A 16,807-nucleotide genomic window follows, 5' to 3' on the forward strand; every position below is an offset into this window, starting at 1 on the left:
TGCTGCCACTGTCGGTAGAGGGATTAGGACTATCCGGCCCAGCAATCGTAGCGAGGGTAATTAGAGTCTTTGGCTGAGCCACTGAGAGGTCTAAAGTCTCGCAGGTGATTACGGGGTTATCTCTAACATTGGTGATATTAGTAATATTAGAAGCAGAGGCAGGAAGAATCGCTTGAATTACCACGGTGTTCGCAGTATCAGACCCCTCAGAGGTGAGCAAAGCGTCTTGTCTCCGACTGTATCTTTTGCTGTGGTCGAATGTATCCAAATCAGGAATCTTCTTCGTCTGCTCGATGACGGGCGCTGAGCCGTCGATATTCTCCATGTCAATTCCAGCAGCTGCCGAGGCAGCCGCTCCAGTTGTTGGAGTGTCATTAGCGGTTAATTCCTTCGGGTGAACAAGCCGGGTCGACTTGTGTTGAAGTCTCTGGCTAGCAGCAGCGCGCATCATTGAGATCACAGAGGGGGCACTCGAAACAGAGGCGGAGTCAGATGGGGATGCAATAGGAGTTTTCCGAAGGATCGCAGTGTTGTGAGTCAGGGTTTTTTCAGCTGGTCCCCCAGAAGGTTCCTCACGGGAGGTTCTGCGTCTATTATTCATTTCCTGGTCGCGAAGGGCCAGGCGGGCTGCTCTTGTTTTAGCGGCTGCAGAGGCAAGAGCAGCCGCGTTCTTTGGGGCCATTGTATCTCGAGCAACGCCGTGTTCAGCCAGCAATTCATGCCCTGAGCCGCTGCTCAGGTGTGGTCGCCCAAGGAGAGGCCGAACGCCGAGGGGGAGGCGGCTACTGACCAGTGATTGTAGCACGGCGTATCCAACAATAGAAGCTAGCAGTGTAAGCGGCGTCCTCGAGATCACGAATTGAACAGGTAGAGTCACGGAATCATCAGGCATCATATCTCGGTCCAAAATTTTTTTAGGATTCGCTTAAGCTTGAGCTATTACTTTTTTTTTCCAGTCGTGCCAAGGAAAATATAGTATCTCTCTCAGAGAAATCACGTAGTGGATGTATTTAGCTGCATGATTTGAGCCGGGCCGGTCAGGAGCTGCTACCGGCGTCTAGCCTGACGCCGCCATCTTGCCTCGGCAAAAAAGTAAAATCTTAAACCACTATGATGAGCCTATATCTTTCAGAATTACCAGTTTTCCTAACCTCAAATCGATAAGTAAAATTTAGAGAGATGGCGTTGAACTGTTATACAATTGTTGTACTATATTGTAGAGAAAAGGAAAATTATTTCTCGTCACTCTTCTCTCCTCGACTTCTTTGGCTTTGCTTTCTCTCTCCCTTTTCCCCTTTCTCTCTCTCCCTTTTCTTTTCTTTCTTGTTTGTTTTTTTTTTCCTTTTTTTTTTCTGTTTCCTTATTCTGGATTGCATGATTCTTGCCGGTGCTGGTCAGCTATTGCTAACCCATCACCATAGACTCTCATGGAGTCTTGTTGCCTTCTTTTTGGGGTGTTGGGGTGGGTTGGGGGGGGCGCAGGGGAGGGCTCTGGGTGGGTCCTTGGCTGGGAGGGGTGGGGGGGGGAAAACGCATTGTAAAATGAGCAGATCAGAGAATACTAAAAGAATATGGATGAACAGCAAAACACTATGTACGATTCATGAACATTGTTCAAAAAACAAAACAATAAAATGGGGAAGCTAAAATTAGGTTGTTGGAATGTGGCAGGACTTAATGACAAAGGAAAGAGGGCTCAATTTAATCAATTAATGATTCAAAACTCATGGGATATTATATGTATACAGGAAACCCATATTCCGATAGGTGAGATCGATAAGTTAATAATTCCGGGTTTTAACCTATTGGTTACAACTACACAAACCTCTAAAACTAGGGGGGTCACTATTTTCGCGAGAACAAGACTCGGTACTCCAACACGTAAAAAAGCTGACACTCATGGTAGATGGGCCATTGTCCAACTTAACATAGGAATCGTCATATGCTCTATTTATGGTCCCAACCTTGATGACCCTACATTATTCATTGAGCTAGAATTAGAATTAGCATCATGGAGAGGCTCCCTAATTTTATGTGGCGACTTTAACCTAACAATGGGCCAACTACAATATAATCAAAACCAACATACTTATATGGGTCGAAAACCAAGAGTATTCAGGGCAGTACAAAACTTGACTCTCAGCCATAATCTTCGAGACATATGGTCTCTAAAGAATAGAAGGGATCCTGGATATACATATTTTTCGTATCCTCATAGAAAATATGTACGCATAGATTACATATACACGACCATCGATATCGCTTCAAATGCTTTTATTGTTAGAGCCCCAAAGACAATATCGGATCACAACGCACTTTGCTTAATATGTGAAGTCCCCAACTATAAGAGGGTCTGTCCTCAATGGACATTCGATCGCAAACTTCTTGTTAATCAAGAATACATCACTCATATTAGGCAATGGTCTCAAGAATTCTTTGATATTAATCAATATAGTGCCTCTCGGCTGAACGTTTGGGACTGCTTCAAGGCCGCATTAAGGGGTGAGACCGCTACTTTTGTCGCTAGTCGTAAAAAAGAGCGGGAAAAAATACATATTCAACTGACAAATAGACTTATAGAATTAGAACATTTACATGCTAACCAGTTACATTTTGGGATTCAGGCCGAGGACACTCTTAGTAAGATCTTAGTGCTTAAAGCCGAGATTAACAACGATCTAACGCGTAAAGCTGCCGAAAATTTTCAAGCGAATCGGAGTAAAATCTATGAGACCGGAGAGAATGTAGGGAGATATCTTGCCCTTAGAACTAGGCAATCACAGTCTCGCAACTCCATCCAGAGTATCCAATATGGTGGGCGGGAATATACCACTCAAGAGGATATAGCTACATGCTTCCATGATTACTACCAAAAATTGTATCAAAATGAAGATCAGCGGTCAGCAGCTGATACCAAGGATTTCCTAGAGAACTGGCTTGAAGAGACTAATCTGGCTAACAGCATAGATAACGATACAAAAAAAGAGCTCGATAAAGAAATATCCAGAACAGAAGTAGAACTCGCCTTAGCCGAATTAGCAGCAGGAAAAGCGGCGGGACCAGATAAAATACCCATTGATCTCTATAAAATATTGGGTAATTTAATCATCCCATTCCTGCATGATCTCTTTCTTGGGATACAATGGCATGGTAAACCCCCCCAATCCTGGAAGCAACCAAACATAGCCATCTTCAGGAAAAAAGATAAACCGCCAGAATTAACAACATCATACCGGCCGATATCCCTGATTAACTCAGACTCAAAAACATATGCTAACATTTTTGCCAATCGCTTGAGCAAGATTGTCGAACATCTGGTCTCTCCCTGGCAACATGGTTTCATACCTGGCAAGAGTACTACAGATCATACACGTAGAGTGATCTCCCTCTTTGACATCATGGGAGTAGCGGGGGGCCAGATGTCGATGATCTTGCTTGATGCTGAGAAAGCCTTCGACCGGGTCTCTTGGCAGTTTCTCTGGGAAATACTAGCCATCAACAACATTGGTCCGGTCTTTATAAAATCTATTAAAGCCCTCTATGCTGACCCCGAGGCAAAAGTAATGACTGGCGGGTGTGAGTCTGAAATTATCCATATCCAAAGAGGTACACGACAAGGCTGCCCGTGCTCTCCATTATTATTCGCATTATATATTAACCCCCTAATTCTCAAATTAGTAACATCACCAGTGATTAAACCTATCAAAGTTGGCATTTATAGCACTAAAGTTCTTGCTTACGCCGATGACGTTGCGGTTCTAACAACTAATCCCACTGAGGCCATAAATGATATTGAAGAAACTACCCGATCTTTCGGTCTATATTCTGGGTACTCACTGAACCAAGATAAAACAATGGTGTTATGCACTGCCAACACGCCCTTCATCAGTCAATACAGAGTTAATAAGGCAAAATATCTTGGAGTTAACATTTCGCCAAAAATTAGCGAAATTAATGAAATAAACTATGACCCTCTAGTTAAAAAAATAAAAGCAGATTTACTCAGAGTAAATAACCTTCATCTCTCCATAATTGGCAGAGGAAATTAGGTTAAAATGGTGGTGTTTCCAAAGATCCTCTATTTATTTCGAGCTATTCCCCTTCTTGCTAGCAATGACACAATCAAAACATTAGACCGTGCAATATCATCCTTTATCTGGAGCTACGGGAAGATAAGGAGAGCCCTAGCTAAGCTAACATTACCATCTTCTAGAGGTGGCTTAACAATTCCAAATCTAACTTACTATCTATGGGCCGCCTTTCTACAACAAATGATGGTTCTGCTTACACCCGGTCCCAATAATAACAATGATCATGGTCAACACATACCTTCAATTTACGAGCTAATGTTGGGCAGCAAAGCAAGAGGCCTGTTACTGAGACAAGTAGAACCTTCTTACTTTAAAAAAATTAAATTTAAGACCTTTATAGATGCCCGTAAAACCTGGAATAGAATCATTAAAATACTATCAATTTCAAAATATACCAAATATACACCGTTATGGTATAGCGCAGTCATACCACAATACCTCAACGATAATATAACCAGGCGGTGGGCGAAGCTAGGTATCATAACCATTGGTGATTTTCTGGATAGGGAGGGTTAAATAACATTTGACGAACTATACGCTAAATATCAAATCCAATCCACAGACTATTTAAAATTCATTCAAATTTACACAAGTCTTAGACAAATTAAATCTGACATAGAATTAAAACCCATACCACTCCTAGACCTTATAGGAAAACATTCTACCAGAATAAGGAATTTATATGACATCTTCATAAGAAATCACCCCGATGATCTTGAATATACAGAAACTAGCTGGGCTTATAAATTGAATAATGTTAATGTTGATATAGACATGACTCTACACCTATCTTCTAAAGTTTTACTTGCCTCCAACTTAAAGGCCCAAATCTATAAAACTATATTCAATTTATATTACACACCCTTTAAATTGTTTTCTTGGGGTAAGAGAGAAAATGATAAGTGTCCCAGATGTACTCTAGGACCTGCTGACCTTATACACATATTTTCGGATTGCCCTAAACTAGATCAGCTTAAAAATGCCATCACGAAGTATTGGGCCGAAATTTTCGGACACGAGATAAAAACATCAACCACTCTGTTTTTGTTAGGATATGATGATTCCCTTGGCCTCACTAACCTAGAAACTCCTGCTATTTACATAGGTACTGCGGTCTATAGAATAACTTTAGCAGCAAGATGGAAAGATCTTGAAGCACCAACTTTCCAGGGATGGCTAAATAGACTATTAGCAATATACAAGCAAGAAATAGCAATTTATGGAACTAGAGGGAAAAAATCTCGGCTTTACGGGGAACAAGTTTGGACACCAATAGCTAATTGGTATGAGCAGCTGAGGGACTAATTAGATCCTCTTGTTAACATACGCATATATAAAGGATTTCTTCAGTTTAACTGCTCTATTGTATGCTAAGAGAATCTCGCTCTCTCAATGCTTTTTTTAAAACAGCTTATTTTGTTGTTTTTCCAAGAAATGAAATTGGAATCTTATTTATGCTGACCTTATTACTTAAATGTCTAGAATTTGTTGTCTGTCCTGCCACCTTAAAGGTTCGATTATTGCTTCTTTCTTTGTTTTGTTTTTTTTCCCCTTGTGTACAGTGCTATACTTCTCTTTTGTATTTCTCGAATCTGCTCAATAAAAATTAAAAAAAAAAAAAAAAAAAATGCAATAGGACTCGTATTTACACGAGCCCTATTGCATTTTCAACGGAATTGCGGGCATTAAAGAAGGCACGAATGGGAGGGGGTGGGGAGGTGTTTGTGGTCAAAAAAATTACAGACTGCGGGAGGGAACGGGGAGAGTTAGGGGATCAAAACTGTTTATCTAGTTACTATAGCCTCGTAAGGATAAAAATGATGACATGGACGCCAGGAGGCGGGATTAACAAGCCAAGCACCAATCAGAATGCAGATATTATGATTCAAGCCAATAAAAAAAAAGGCTGGAAAGTGGGCGGAGCTTCCCCCACTATACTGTATACAGCATCTTTCGACGAGAAAGCGCATACGCTGCCTAGGCGAGACCTAAAAACAATGCATAAAATCTAAAAAGAAGTACAAAATAAGAGAAAATAAAGTCTACAAATGTAAAAACATAATGGGCCTGATTTAGACTGGATAGATAACATAAAGTCCTCTGATTCCTGGAGGAAGTGCTGAATCTGGAGGAGAATCCACCAGCGGAATTTTCTCCACCAGATTGTCTTTCTGGATGGGGAGATTCCGCTGGTGAATTCTCCTTTGGATTTAGTTTGTTTTTAAAACTCTTTTTATTGAACACGCTCAGTAGATAGCATATAAAAAAAAAAAAGAATGCATGGGTTAGTGCCTAAACTGTGTGAATCTCTGTATCCGTCTGTCTGTTGGTGTGTAAGTGGCTGCATGGGTTTGTGAATAAATACATGAGTGTCTATATGAGTTATTCATTGGTTGTCTGAGTATCTGTATGGGTGCCTGAGTGTTTGTGTGGGTGTGGTGTGTTTGACTCTGTGCATAGATGTGTGAGTGGGTGATTCACTGGGTGCATGGTTTCAAGACTGCATCTGTGATGGACTGTATGGGTGGGTGAGTGTGTGTATGGGTGTGTTAGTGAGTGAATGTATATCTCAGTGGTACATTTGTGAGTCACTACATATGTGAAAGGTAGTATATATATGTGTTAGAGTATTTAAATGGCTATAAGTGAGATTGTGTGATTGTGAGAGTGGCTGTATGGATGAGTGTGTGCTTGTATCAGTGATTGTATAAGAGTGAATGTGCTAGTATTTGTTTGAGTAAGTGAGCTGGTGTGTGTATAACTGTATAGGTGAGTAAAATGGGAGTGTGATTAAATATTTTCATGACTGACTAAGTGTGTGAGTACATCTATGGATGAGTGACGGTGTGTGAGTTTCTATATAGGTGTATGAGTGCATATGATAGTCCTGTACTGAGTGACCGTAAGTATGAGTGACTGTACGGGTGAGTTAGTGGATGTGTGTGTAGACTTAAGAATCAGTGAGCGGGTATGTAGTTATAGGTCTTAGAGTGTCTATGGTTTTGAGAATGGCAGCCTGTAATTTAGAGTGGGTGTATCAAAAGTTATATTACGTTGTGAGAAGATGCATGAAATTATCACATGGATGATGGTATCAGTGATGTCATCAGTGATGTCATTTGAGATGTCATCATTGATGTCATCAGTGATGTCACTGACCATGTCATGAGTGATGTAATATGTGACGTCATCAGCAGTGCATTGCGGGGCGCGAGTTATAGTTAGCTGATCTAACGGGGGAATTTCAATGGTTTTGTATGAGTGAAATGCCCAACTAACTATAACGCCCCTATAACCTATGTTTTTTTCGGTGAATTTCTAAGGTTTTATAAATGCTAATTTCTAAATAAAATGTGCCTGAAACCTTTGTTTTTTTTCAGTGAATTTCAAAGGTTTTTCAAATGCTAGTTTCTAACTATGCCTACAGAAGTAGGACATGTGAAGAAAGAAGAAAAAACGCACAGAAAGAAGCAAATGAAATGCAGAAAGAGGCAACAGAAGTCCACAAAGACGAAGAAAATTGCAGGAACAATCAAGACATGTGCAGAAAGAACCAACAGAGGAGCAGAAAGAGGCCTTGTTGCAAAATCATGCTGTGCCCACAACTTTTTCAGACGGGTACTGGTGGTAACTGACTCTGACTAACCAGACCTAGAGCCAGTGCTATGTTAAAAAACACTTAGAATACAGTGAAGACACCTACATACACTAGGGAACACTATGCGTTGGGTACCCCTGTGATTAGCATGACCTCCTCTGTCAGACCCTAGTACATAATAGGGCAGGGGGATTAAAATTATCTCTTAAAACGCATCACGGGGCACGTTTGCACACTGATAAAGGGAGGGGGCGCCTGAGGTGACATGTGTCTAAACACGCCCTGTGGCCGTTTTAATTTGGGGGATAAAGTCCCCTTGAATCCTGAGTGTCTCTTGGGTCCAACTAGCCCACCAAGTATCTCCAGTAAGTGCCACAGAGCTGCATTGCAGAGAGATGTAAAAAGGGGCACGGCCTGGAACACCTCTCAGGATTGAAGGGGAATTATTTTTCCAACTTAAAATGCGCCACAGGGTGTGTTTGCACACGTCACCTCAGGCCCCGTCCCCTCCCTTCACCACAGTGTAAACACGCCCTGTGGCCGTTTTAAGTTGAAAGATTAACTCCCCTTGAACCCTGAGGGTCCCTAGGGTCCAACTAGCCCACTAGGTACCTCCATTAAGCGCCACAGAGCTGCGTGGCAGAGAGGTGTAAAAAGGAGCACAGCCTGGACCACCTCTCTGCAACGCAGCTCAGATGGTGCTTACTGGAAGCACCTGGTGGGCTAGTTGGCCCCCAGGGGCCTTCAGGATTCAAGATCTCTCACTCCTTGTGGTTATTCTCTCCTTGAGGTTCCTGCTTCACGTAGTCTCTGAGGGGTGGTGCACGTCGTTGTGAGGAAACGGAACAGCCTCTGTTTCCTTACAACAACGTGGATCGTCTACATGTTTTTTAGAATGCATGGTCATTTACCATACATACCTTTACAACAAATTTTTTTGTAAAGGCATGCCTGGTAAATGATCATGCGTTCTAAAAAAATATGTAGGAATGACTTTATGATGTACAACGCATGCGTGGTAATGCATGCGTTGTAATGGTATCGAGAAGTAAAAAAGTCATTGTAACGGCTGTTTACCGATCGATGGTATTGAGAAGTAAAAAAGTCATTGTAACAGCTGTTTACTGATCAAAGCTGGCCCCCGTTCTTCAGTGAGATGTTTATTTGATTAATTAGGAGGAAGGAATGTGGTTTTTTTTACCGAAAAGTGCATTCCCAGCTGTTGTATTATGAAAGTATCCACGTGGCCTGGTTTCACTTCCGGTGAGAGAGTGGAAGAGTCTGTTTGGATCTAAAGGAGTTCTGTTGTTGGACGGGGCCAGCGCGACACGTCATCAGAAAACATGGCTAAAGGAAAGGGTCCTCCGTGAAGTGTGGAGCAGTGCCATGAGAGGTCAATGAGTGTGCGTCCCACCACAGTATGACCGTACTGTGCGACCCATGTGCTGCCTCCAGGGTACAGGAGGCAGAAGCGGCATCGCAGGTCCTCTTGAAGACCGCTGTAGTACTAATTCTACATTTTGGTACTAGGGCATTTTAACTTTGTTGTTCCTGCCAGATACAAAGAGACGATCCTGTGTTATTCAGTGCCCTCGTTACCTTTTGTCTGGGTTGTGGTGCTTGTCACTTCACTGCCCCGCCGGTGCACACGACTGGGCACCCCACCCCGTGTGCCATCTGCAGGGCCTCTGCCCTCGGATCACTGGTTTCGGTTTCTGGAGGGGCAACATAAACAGTTGCTCCCAAAGGACTAGCCTGAACACTTAGGTAAATACCCCCTGCACCAGCATTCCACGGAAATTCTCTCCTAGCTCTCCCATTATAGCACGGCTCCGCTCGCGACACCGTATGATGTAATCAGAGCCATAAGAGGACCTCGTCGGCGTGCTGACGTCAGTTCTACCCATTTTTTCTGTGCCACCGAGGCAAACAGGCGGACTGAGACATTATCACATGTATACATAGTATAATAAATATATATATATTCACATTTGAGATGTCTTAAGTGATGTCATGAGTGATGTCACTGACCATGTCATGAGTGATGTAATATGTCATAAGCAGTGCATTGTGGGCACGCGAGTTATAGTTAGCTGAACTAACTATAAAGGCGGAAATTCTATGGTTTTGTACGAGTGAAATGTCCAACTAACTGTAACGCCCCTGAAACCTATGGTTTTTTTCAGTGAATTTCTAAGGTTTTTTAAATGTTAATTTCTAACTATAACGTGCCTGAAACCTATGTTTTTTTCAGTAAATTTCAAAGGTATTTTAAATGCTTATTTCTAACTACAATGTCCCTATAACCTATGATGTTTTTTAAGTAAATTTTAAAAAGGCATGTATACTTTTTATGGTGAAAACTAACTTAACAGTAGTTTTTTATAAATTATAGTTATGGCTCCTGTTTTTTAAGTCATATAAACACTCTCAGATGATAAAAAGTGAATTTCAAAGGTTTTTAAATGTTAATTTCTAACTATGCCTACAGAGATAGGACATGTGAAGAAAGAAGAAAAAACGCACAGAAAGAAAAAAAAGAAATGCAGAAAGAAGCAACAGAAGACCTCAAAGATGAAGAAAAGTGCAGGAAGAAGGATAACGTGCAGAAAGAACAAACAGAGGAGCAGAAAGAAGCCTTGTTGTAAAATCATCCTGTACCCTCAACTTTTTCAGACGTCTGACTAACCAGTCCTAGAGCCAGTGCTATGTTAAAAGACACTCAGAATACAGTGAAAACACCTACATACACTAGTGAACACTATGCGTTGGGGTCCCCCTGTGATTAGCATTACCTCCTCTGTAAGCCCCTAGTATATTATAGGGCAGGGGGATTAAAACTACCTCTTAAAACGCGCCACAGGGCGTATTTGCACACATCACCTCAGGCCCCGTCCCCTCCCTTCCCCACTGTGTAAACATGCCCTGTGGCCGTTTTAAGTTGGGAGATTAAGTCCCCTTGAATCCTGAGTGTCCCGAGGGTCCAACTAGACCACTAGGTACCTCCAGTAAGCGCCACAGAGCTGCGTTGCAGATAGATGTAAAAAGGGGCACGGCCTAGACCACCTCTCTGCAACGCAGTGCAGTGGCGCTTACTGGAAGCACCTGGTGGGCTAGTTGGCCCCCAGGGTCCCTCAGGATTGAAGGTGAATTATTTCCCCAACTTAAAACGCGCCACAGGGCGTGTTTGCACATGTTAACTCAGGCCCCGTCTCCTCCCTTCACCACTGTGTAAACACACCCTGTGGCCGATTTTAGTTGGGAGATTAAGTTCATTTGAATCCTGAGGGTGCCTAGGGTCCAACTAGCCCACTAGGTACCTCCAGTAAGAGCCACAGAGCTGCGTTGCAGAGAGGTGTAAAACGTGGCGTGGCTTGGACCACCTCTCTACAATGCAGCTCAGTGGCGCTTACTGGAAGCCCCTGGTGGGCTAGTTAGCCCCCAGGGACCCTCAGGATTGAAGGGGAATTATTTCCCCAACTTAAAACGCGCCACAGAGCGTGTTTGCACACGTCACCTCAGGCCCCGTCACCTCCCTTCACCACTGTGTAAAGAGGTGTAAAAAGGGGCATGGCCTTAGAACACCTGTCTGCAACGCAGCTTCCTGGCGCATACTGGAGATACCTGTTGGGCTAGTTGGCCCTCAGGGACCCTCAGTATTGAAGGGGAATAAATTCCCCAACTTACAACTGGCCAGGGGGCGTGTTTGCAGAGTGCTGCAAGGAAGGGGCGTGGCCTCCGGCACGATGCCGGTCTTTTATTTATTTTATTTTTTTAATAGGGCGGGCTGTGTGGCCCCCCTTCTTTTTCTAATTTATTGGCCCTAGGGACCCCATCCCCCAGGGCCTGCCACCTAATGTTTTAAAAAAAAATTGAAGGGGGCCGCGTGGCCCCTCTCCCAAGGCCTTAATCTGCCCCGGGAACCCCAACACCTGGGGCATGGTCTTTTAAAAAAAAAAAATCTTTAGGAAGGGGGCTGCGTTGCCCCCCTCCTCAGGCCACTTATGGCCCCGGGGACCCCATCGCCCGGTGCCGGACTTTGTTTTTTAATATTTTAAAAAAATATATATTTCTAGAAACACCTAGGACATGCTGGACAAACCGTATGTACCTATCACCATGACGATTTGCGTGATATTCATTAAAAGGCAATTATGCATAAAATGAATCCATGTGGTAATGTATTTACACCCCTAGTGAAGCTCTGACGTGTCTGACGCCCTACCGTGCCTAAAGCCGGCGCCCCCGCCAGTGGGTACTATCCAAGTAGACACCCTTGTCCTTTATTTATACAAACATGGGTAGCTATTGACAGGCACATTTAATACACACGCACACCAAGCCATTCAAAGGGGATTCGACAAAAATTCAACCAAAACTCTGCAAGAAACCCCCATTACGGTTAATAAAACACACATCCACCGCCGGATGTGTAATACTTTTTATTTTACTCTCTGGAAAGGAGACGAACCTCACTTGAGAGTCACAGCACGCTCATGGCTGAGCCCAATGCTGTGTTACACCCACCAGTGCCCGCTGAGTGCCACACACCTCTGTGTTGTATTGCACCAGCTAGTGCGTATGCTATGACACTCTCTAGCCAATGTGCACTGTAACACCACCCCGTGAATATGTCATGCCACACTTGCCTTCACACGGGTTATATTGCCCCATCTTACGTGCCTTCCTCGATGCCTATGTTATAACGCACAGCGCTATGCCATACATATTACAATCTGGGATCCATATCTTTGTCACAGTGCATATGCAACGTTACACTCCCCAGCACATATTTTATATTAAAACTTTAGAGACTAGTTAGGTTACACAACCCTGCCCTGTGCATATTACACACCAAGGCGCATATCACATAGCACGTGCTAGTGCCTGTGCTATATCGTGCTCTCCAATGAATCTGTCATTGCACACAATGTATTGCATATTATATTTCACGCCCCAGTTCATCTTATATCACACTTTTTGGTGCATAGTTTATACCATACACTATATCTAGTTTTCATTTTCAATCGTGCTCTCAGGACTATGTTCTATATAACACTGTGTTCATCTACCCTTTTCACGGGCATTACATTTTCCGATAGGGGGTGGAGGGTCAGGGGTTGTTTCTGCCAAGTGAGCCCGGAGTCACAGTCACAAACGTCCTTTTCTTCCTGAATAAAAGTGAGATTATGCTGCATACTTGTTCATATTTTAAGTAGTTTGCACCGACACACATTTTAAAAACAATAAAGTTCCTAATACCCACCTGCTCCAAACAGTTAGCTTGCTGCCCCATCCATCTCCTCCCTATCCTCTTTTGTCTGAATCCACGGACTAGCCTCCTCCCTCCTGCCATGCATGGTCTGATGTGCTGCCACTGCCCTCCATTTAGCATGATGTACCAGTCCACTCGTCCTGCCCTCCATTGCCCAATTCTATGCCCCATCATTGACCTCCTGCTTAGCCTCTGTGCTTAGCTTGCTGCCCCTATTCTCCTTCCACCTGCCCTCCGATGTCTTTGTGAATGCCCCTGCTCCATCCTTTTTGCCCACTATGTTTCATGGACCTGCCACTCCTGTCTACTCTGAGTGTTCTGTTGAGATGCCTCTCCCCTCCCACCTGCCTAGCATTGTCAGATGACTGTAAGCTGTCCCTGCCACCTCCACCCTGCCTGTCCACATGCCATGCCCCTATCCCCTTCCTCCTGTCCTCCATGGTCCATTTTACTGCCACACCCTTCTGCCCTCCTTGGTCTGCTGTGCTGCAACTGCTCCTCCTGCCTGCCCCGCGCGGTCTGTTGTGAGGCCCCTTCCCCTGAACTCTCTTGTCTGTGCCCAGGTCCTGACCCTCCCTTCTATCCTCCATAGTCCTTTCTGCATGCCCCTGCACCCCCCTTCTTGCCCATCATAGCCATTGTGCTGCCCCTAACCCTCCCGTTTGCCATGCATGGTCTTCTGTGGTGTCACGGCCCCTCCCACCTTCCCTGTGTGGCCAGCTAGCTGCCCCTGATCCCCTCCCATCTTCCCTCCATGGTCTGTGTGTATGCCATCATAGTCTCACTGTTGCTCTCCGTGGTGTGTCTTGTTTCTAGTGCCATTCCTGCCTGACGTCCATGGTCATCTTGCTGCTCCTGCCCTGCCCCCTTGCCCCCAGCCCTCTGTTTCCATGTGCAGACCCCTATTCCCTCCCTCTTGGCTTGTCTGTTCCATTGTAATGCCCCTGATCCATCCCTCCTGCCCTTTATGGTCTGTTATGCTGCAGCTTTCTCTCCTGTCTGTCCATTATGGTCAGCTAGCTACCGTTGCATCTTTCCCCTCTGTTCTCTGTTGTCCATGTGCATGGTCCTGTCCCCTCCCTATTGCTTTCTATGGATTGTTGTGCTGCACTCCCATTCCGCATGCCCTGTGTGGTGTATTGTGCTGCTGCAAACCCTGATGCATGCCCTGTAGGGTCAGTTTGGTGCACCTCTCCATGTCCCTTCTGTCCTCTATTATCCGAGTCCATGTCCCTACCCCAATTCCTCCTGCCTTCCATGATCCAATTTACCATACTTGCTAACATTCTGAACTTAGTAAGAGGGAGATTTTGACAAAAAAAAAGTGGGGTATTGATTTTCCCCTTTGAGTTACATTGAAAAAGAGGAGATTGTAGGCAGGAGAAAGATCAAATAAGGCCCATTTGAGCTTAAAAACACTGGACGTTTCCTGGCTGAATCGGGTCTGTTGGCATGTATGGTTGTACTACCACTGCCTCTGCCCACAATGGTCTATTATATTGCCACAGTCTCTCTTGCCAGTCCTGTATTGTTGGTTTGTTGCCCCTGCCCCCTTTTCCACTGCCCTCCATAGTCTCTTGTGCTGCCACTGCCCTTCCTGCCTTCCCAGTGTGGTCAAATTGTTGCTTCTGCGGCCTCCTACCTGCATTCAATTTTCAGAGTCCGTGCCCCTTGCCTCTGCCTCTCAACAGTATCCTAATGAACAACTAGATTGCTAACATTCTATATTTATTACAAAAGTGTGGAACGCCTGATGTCATCTTGATGTAATCAAAACTGTAATACCTAGAGCATTTCCTTTAGAAATTACATATATGAGAGGGTCTTATTTGCATCAAAATTATGGTTAGTGCTCTAAAAAACTAAAATGAGGACATATTTTCTGAGTTTTCAAATAGCGACAAAGCACTTTTAAATAATTTGTTATCTTTATGTTTTTTTATCCAGTTGACCACTTGATTAAATGTTGCACATAGGGAAGAGGATGTGGTGTTACTTCCAGAGCTGCAGACTTTGCAACTGGGGAACCAGGTTGGAGTTTCTGCTTCAGCTCAACATTCTGTGATTCTGGTCAAATCACTATCTCCCCATGTCTACAACCAAAATGAATTTGATCTTGTGTGATGTAACCAATGCTCATGTAAAGCACTCCAATACCTGACAAGTCTGCAATATATACAAGTGCAAAAACACAACAAATAAGTGTTTTGCACACTTATGTCATTGGGCTACATGTGAGCTACATCTGGGTGATATTTGTGCTGCATTTGTGCTCTTTTGTCTCTGGTGGCCATCTTGGGAGATTTATTTGTTATGACGTTTCCTAATTTCCTCATTTACTACAGTCTCCTCAGTAGGAAATACTTTCAGTTTTTTACTTTGAATCCATCAAGAAGGTATTCAGATATGTCACACATTTGCCATAAATTCTGAATGTTAGCACTCTAGTTGCTCATTAGATCGCTGTAGTAAAGCTACTGCTCACCACGGAAGTCTGCTGCTGGTATTAAAAGTGCATGTTTCAGTCTGCAAGTATAGCCCAATGACAGAATGTCCCAGAGTGTTCTTAAAAACAACTAGAGCGCTTACTGTCTTCATTATGACAAAAGTATGGCATACCTGAAGCCATCTTGATTGGAATAAACTGGTAACACTTAAAACATTTAATTTAAAAAGGAACACAATGAGGGGGTTCATTTTGCCATAGAAATTATGATTAATGCTGAAGAAAGAAAAATTAGGGCACATTTTGAGTGACTTCTCAAATCCTCTTCTATTTCATTAAAAAATTCTGACATAGCATTTCCTACTGAGGAGACTGCAGTACATGAGGAAATTAGGAAACTTCATAACAAATAAATCTCCCAAGATGGCCACAGGAGACAAAAGAGCCCAAATGTAGCCCAAAATCACCCAGATGTAGCCCAAATATAGCCCAATGACAGAAGTGTGCAAAACACTTATTATTTTGTGTTTTTGCAGTGTTATATAGTGCAGACTTGTCAGGTATTGGAGTGCTTTACAATAAGACCCTCTCATATATGTAATTTCTAAAGGAAATGGTCTAGGTATTACAGTTTTGATTACATCAAGATGACGTCAGGCGTTCCACACTTTTGTAATAAATATGGAATGTTAGCAATCTAGTTGTTCATTAGGATACTGTTGAGAGGCAGAGGCCAGGGGCACGGACGCTGAAAATTGAAGGCAGGTAGGAGGGTGCAAAGGCAACAATTTAACCACACTGAGCAGGCAGGAAGGGCCGTGGCAGCACAACAGACTATGGAGGGCAGTGGAAAAGGGGCAGGGGCAACAAACCAACAATACAGGACTTGCAAGAGAGGCTGTGGCAATGTAATAGACCATTGTGGGAAGAAGGAAGAGGCAATGGTATTACAACCATACATGCCAACAGACCCGATTCAGCCAGGAAACGTCCAATGTTTTTAAGCTCAAATGGGCTTTATTTTATCTGTCTCCTGTCTACAATCTCCTCTTTTTCAATGTAACTCAAAGGGGAAAATCAATTCCCCAGTATTTTTCAAAATCTCCCTCTTACCAAGTTCAAAATGTTCGCAAGTATGGTACATTGGATCATGGAAGGAAATGGGGTAGGGACATGGACTTGGATAACAGAGGACAGGAGGGATATGGAGAGGTGCACCAAACTGACCCTGCAGGACAGGCATCAGGGTTTGCAGCAGCACAATACACCACACAGGGCATGCGGGAAGGGAGTGCAGCACAACAATCCATAGAAAGCAAGAGGGAGGGGACAGGACCATGCACATGGACAACAGAGAACAGAGGGGCAAGAGGCAATGGTAGCTAGCTGACCATAAT

Source organism: Triturus cristatus, chromosome 8 (assembly GCF_964204655.1).
Source record: "Triturus cristatus chromosome 8, aTriCri1.1, whole genome shotgun sequence".
NCBI lineage: Eukaryota > Metazoa > Chordata > Amphibia > Caudata > Salamandridae > Triturus > Triturus cristatus.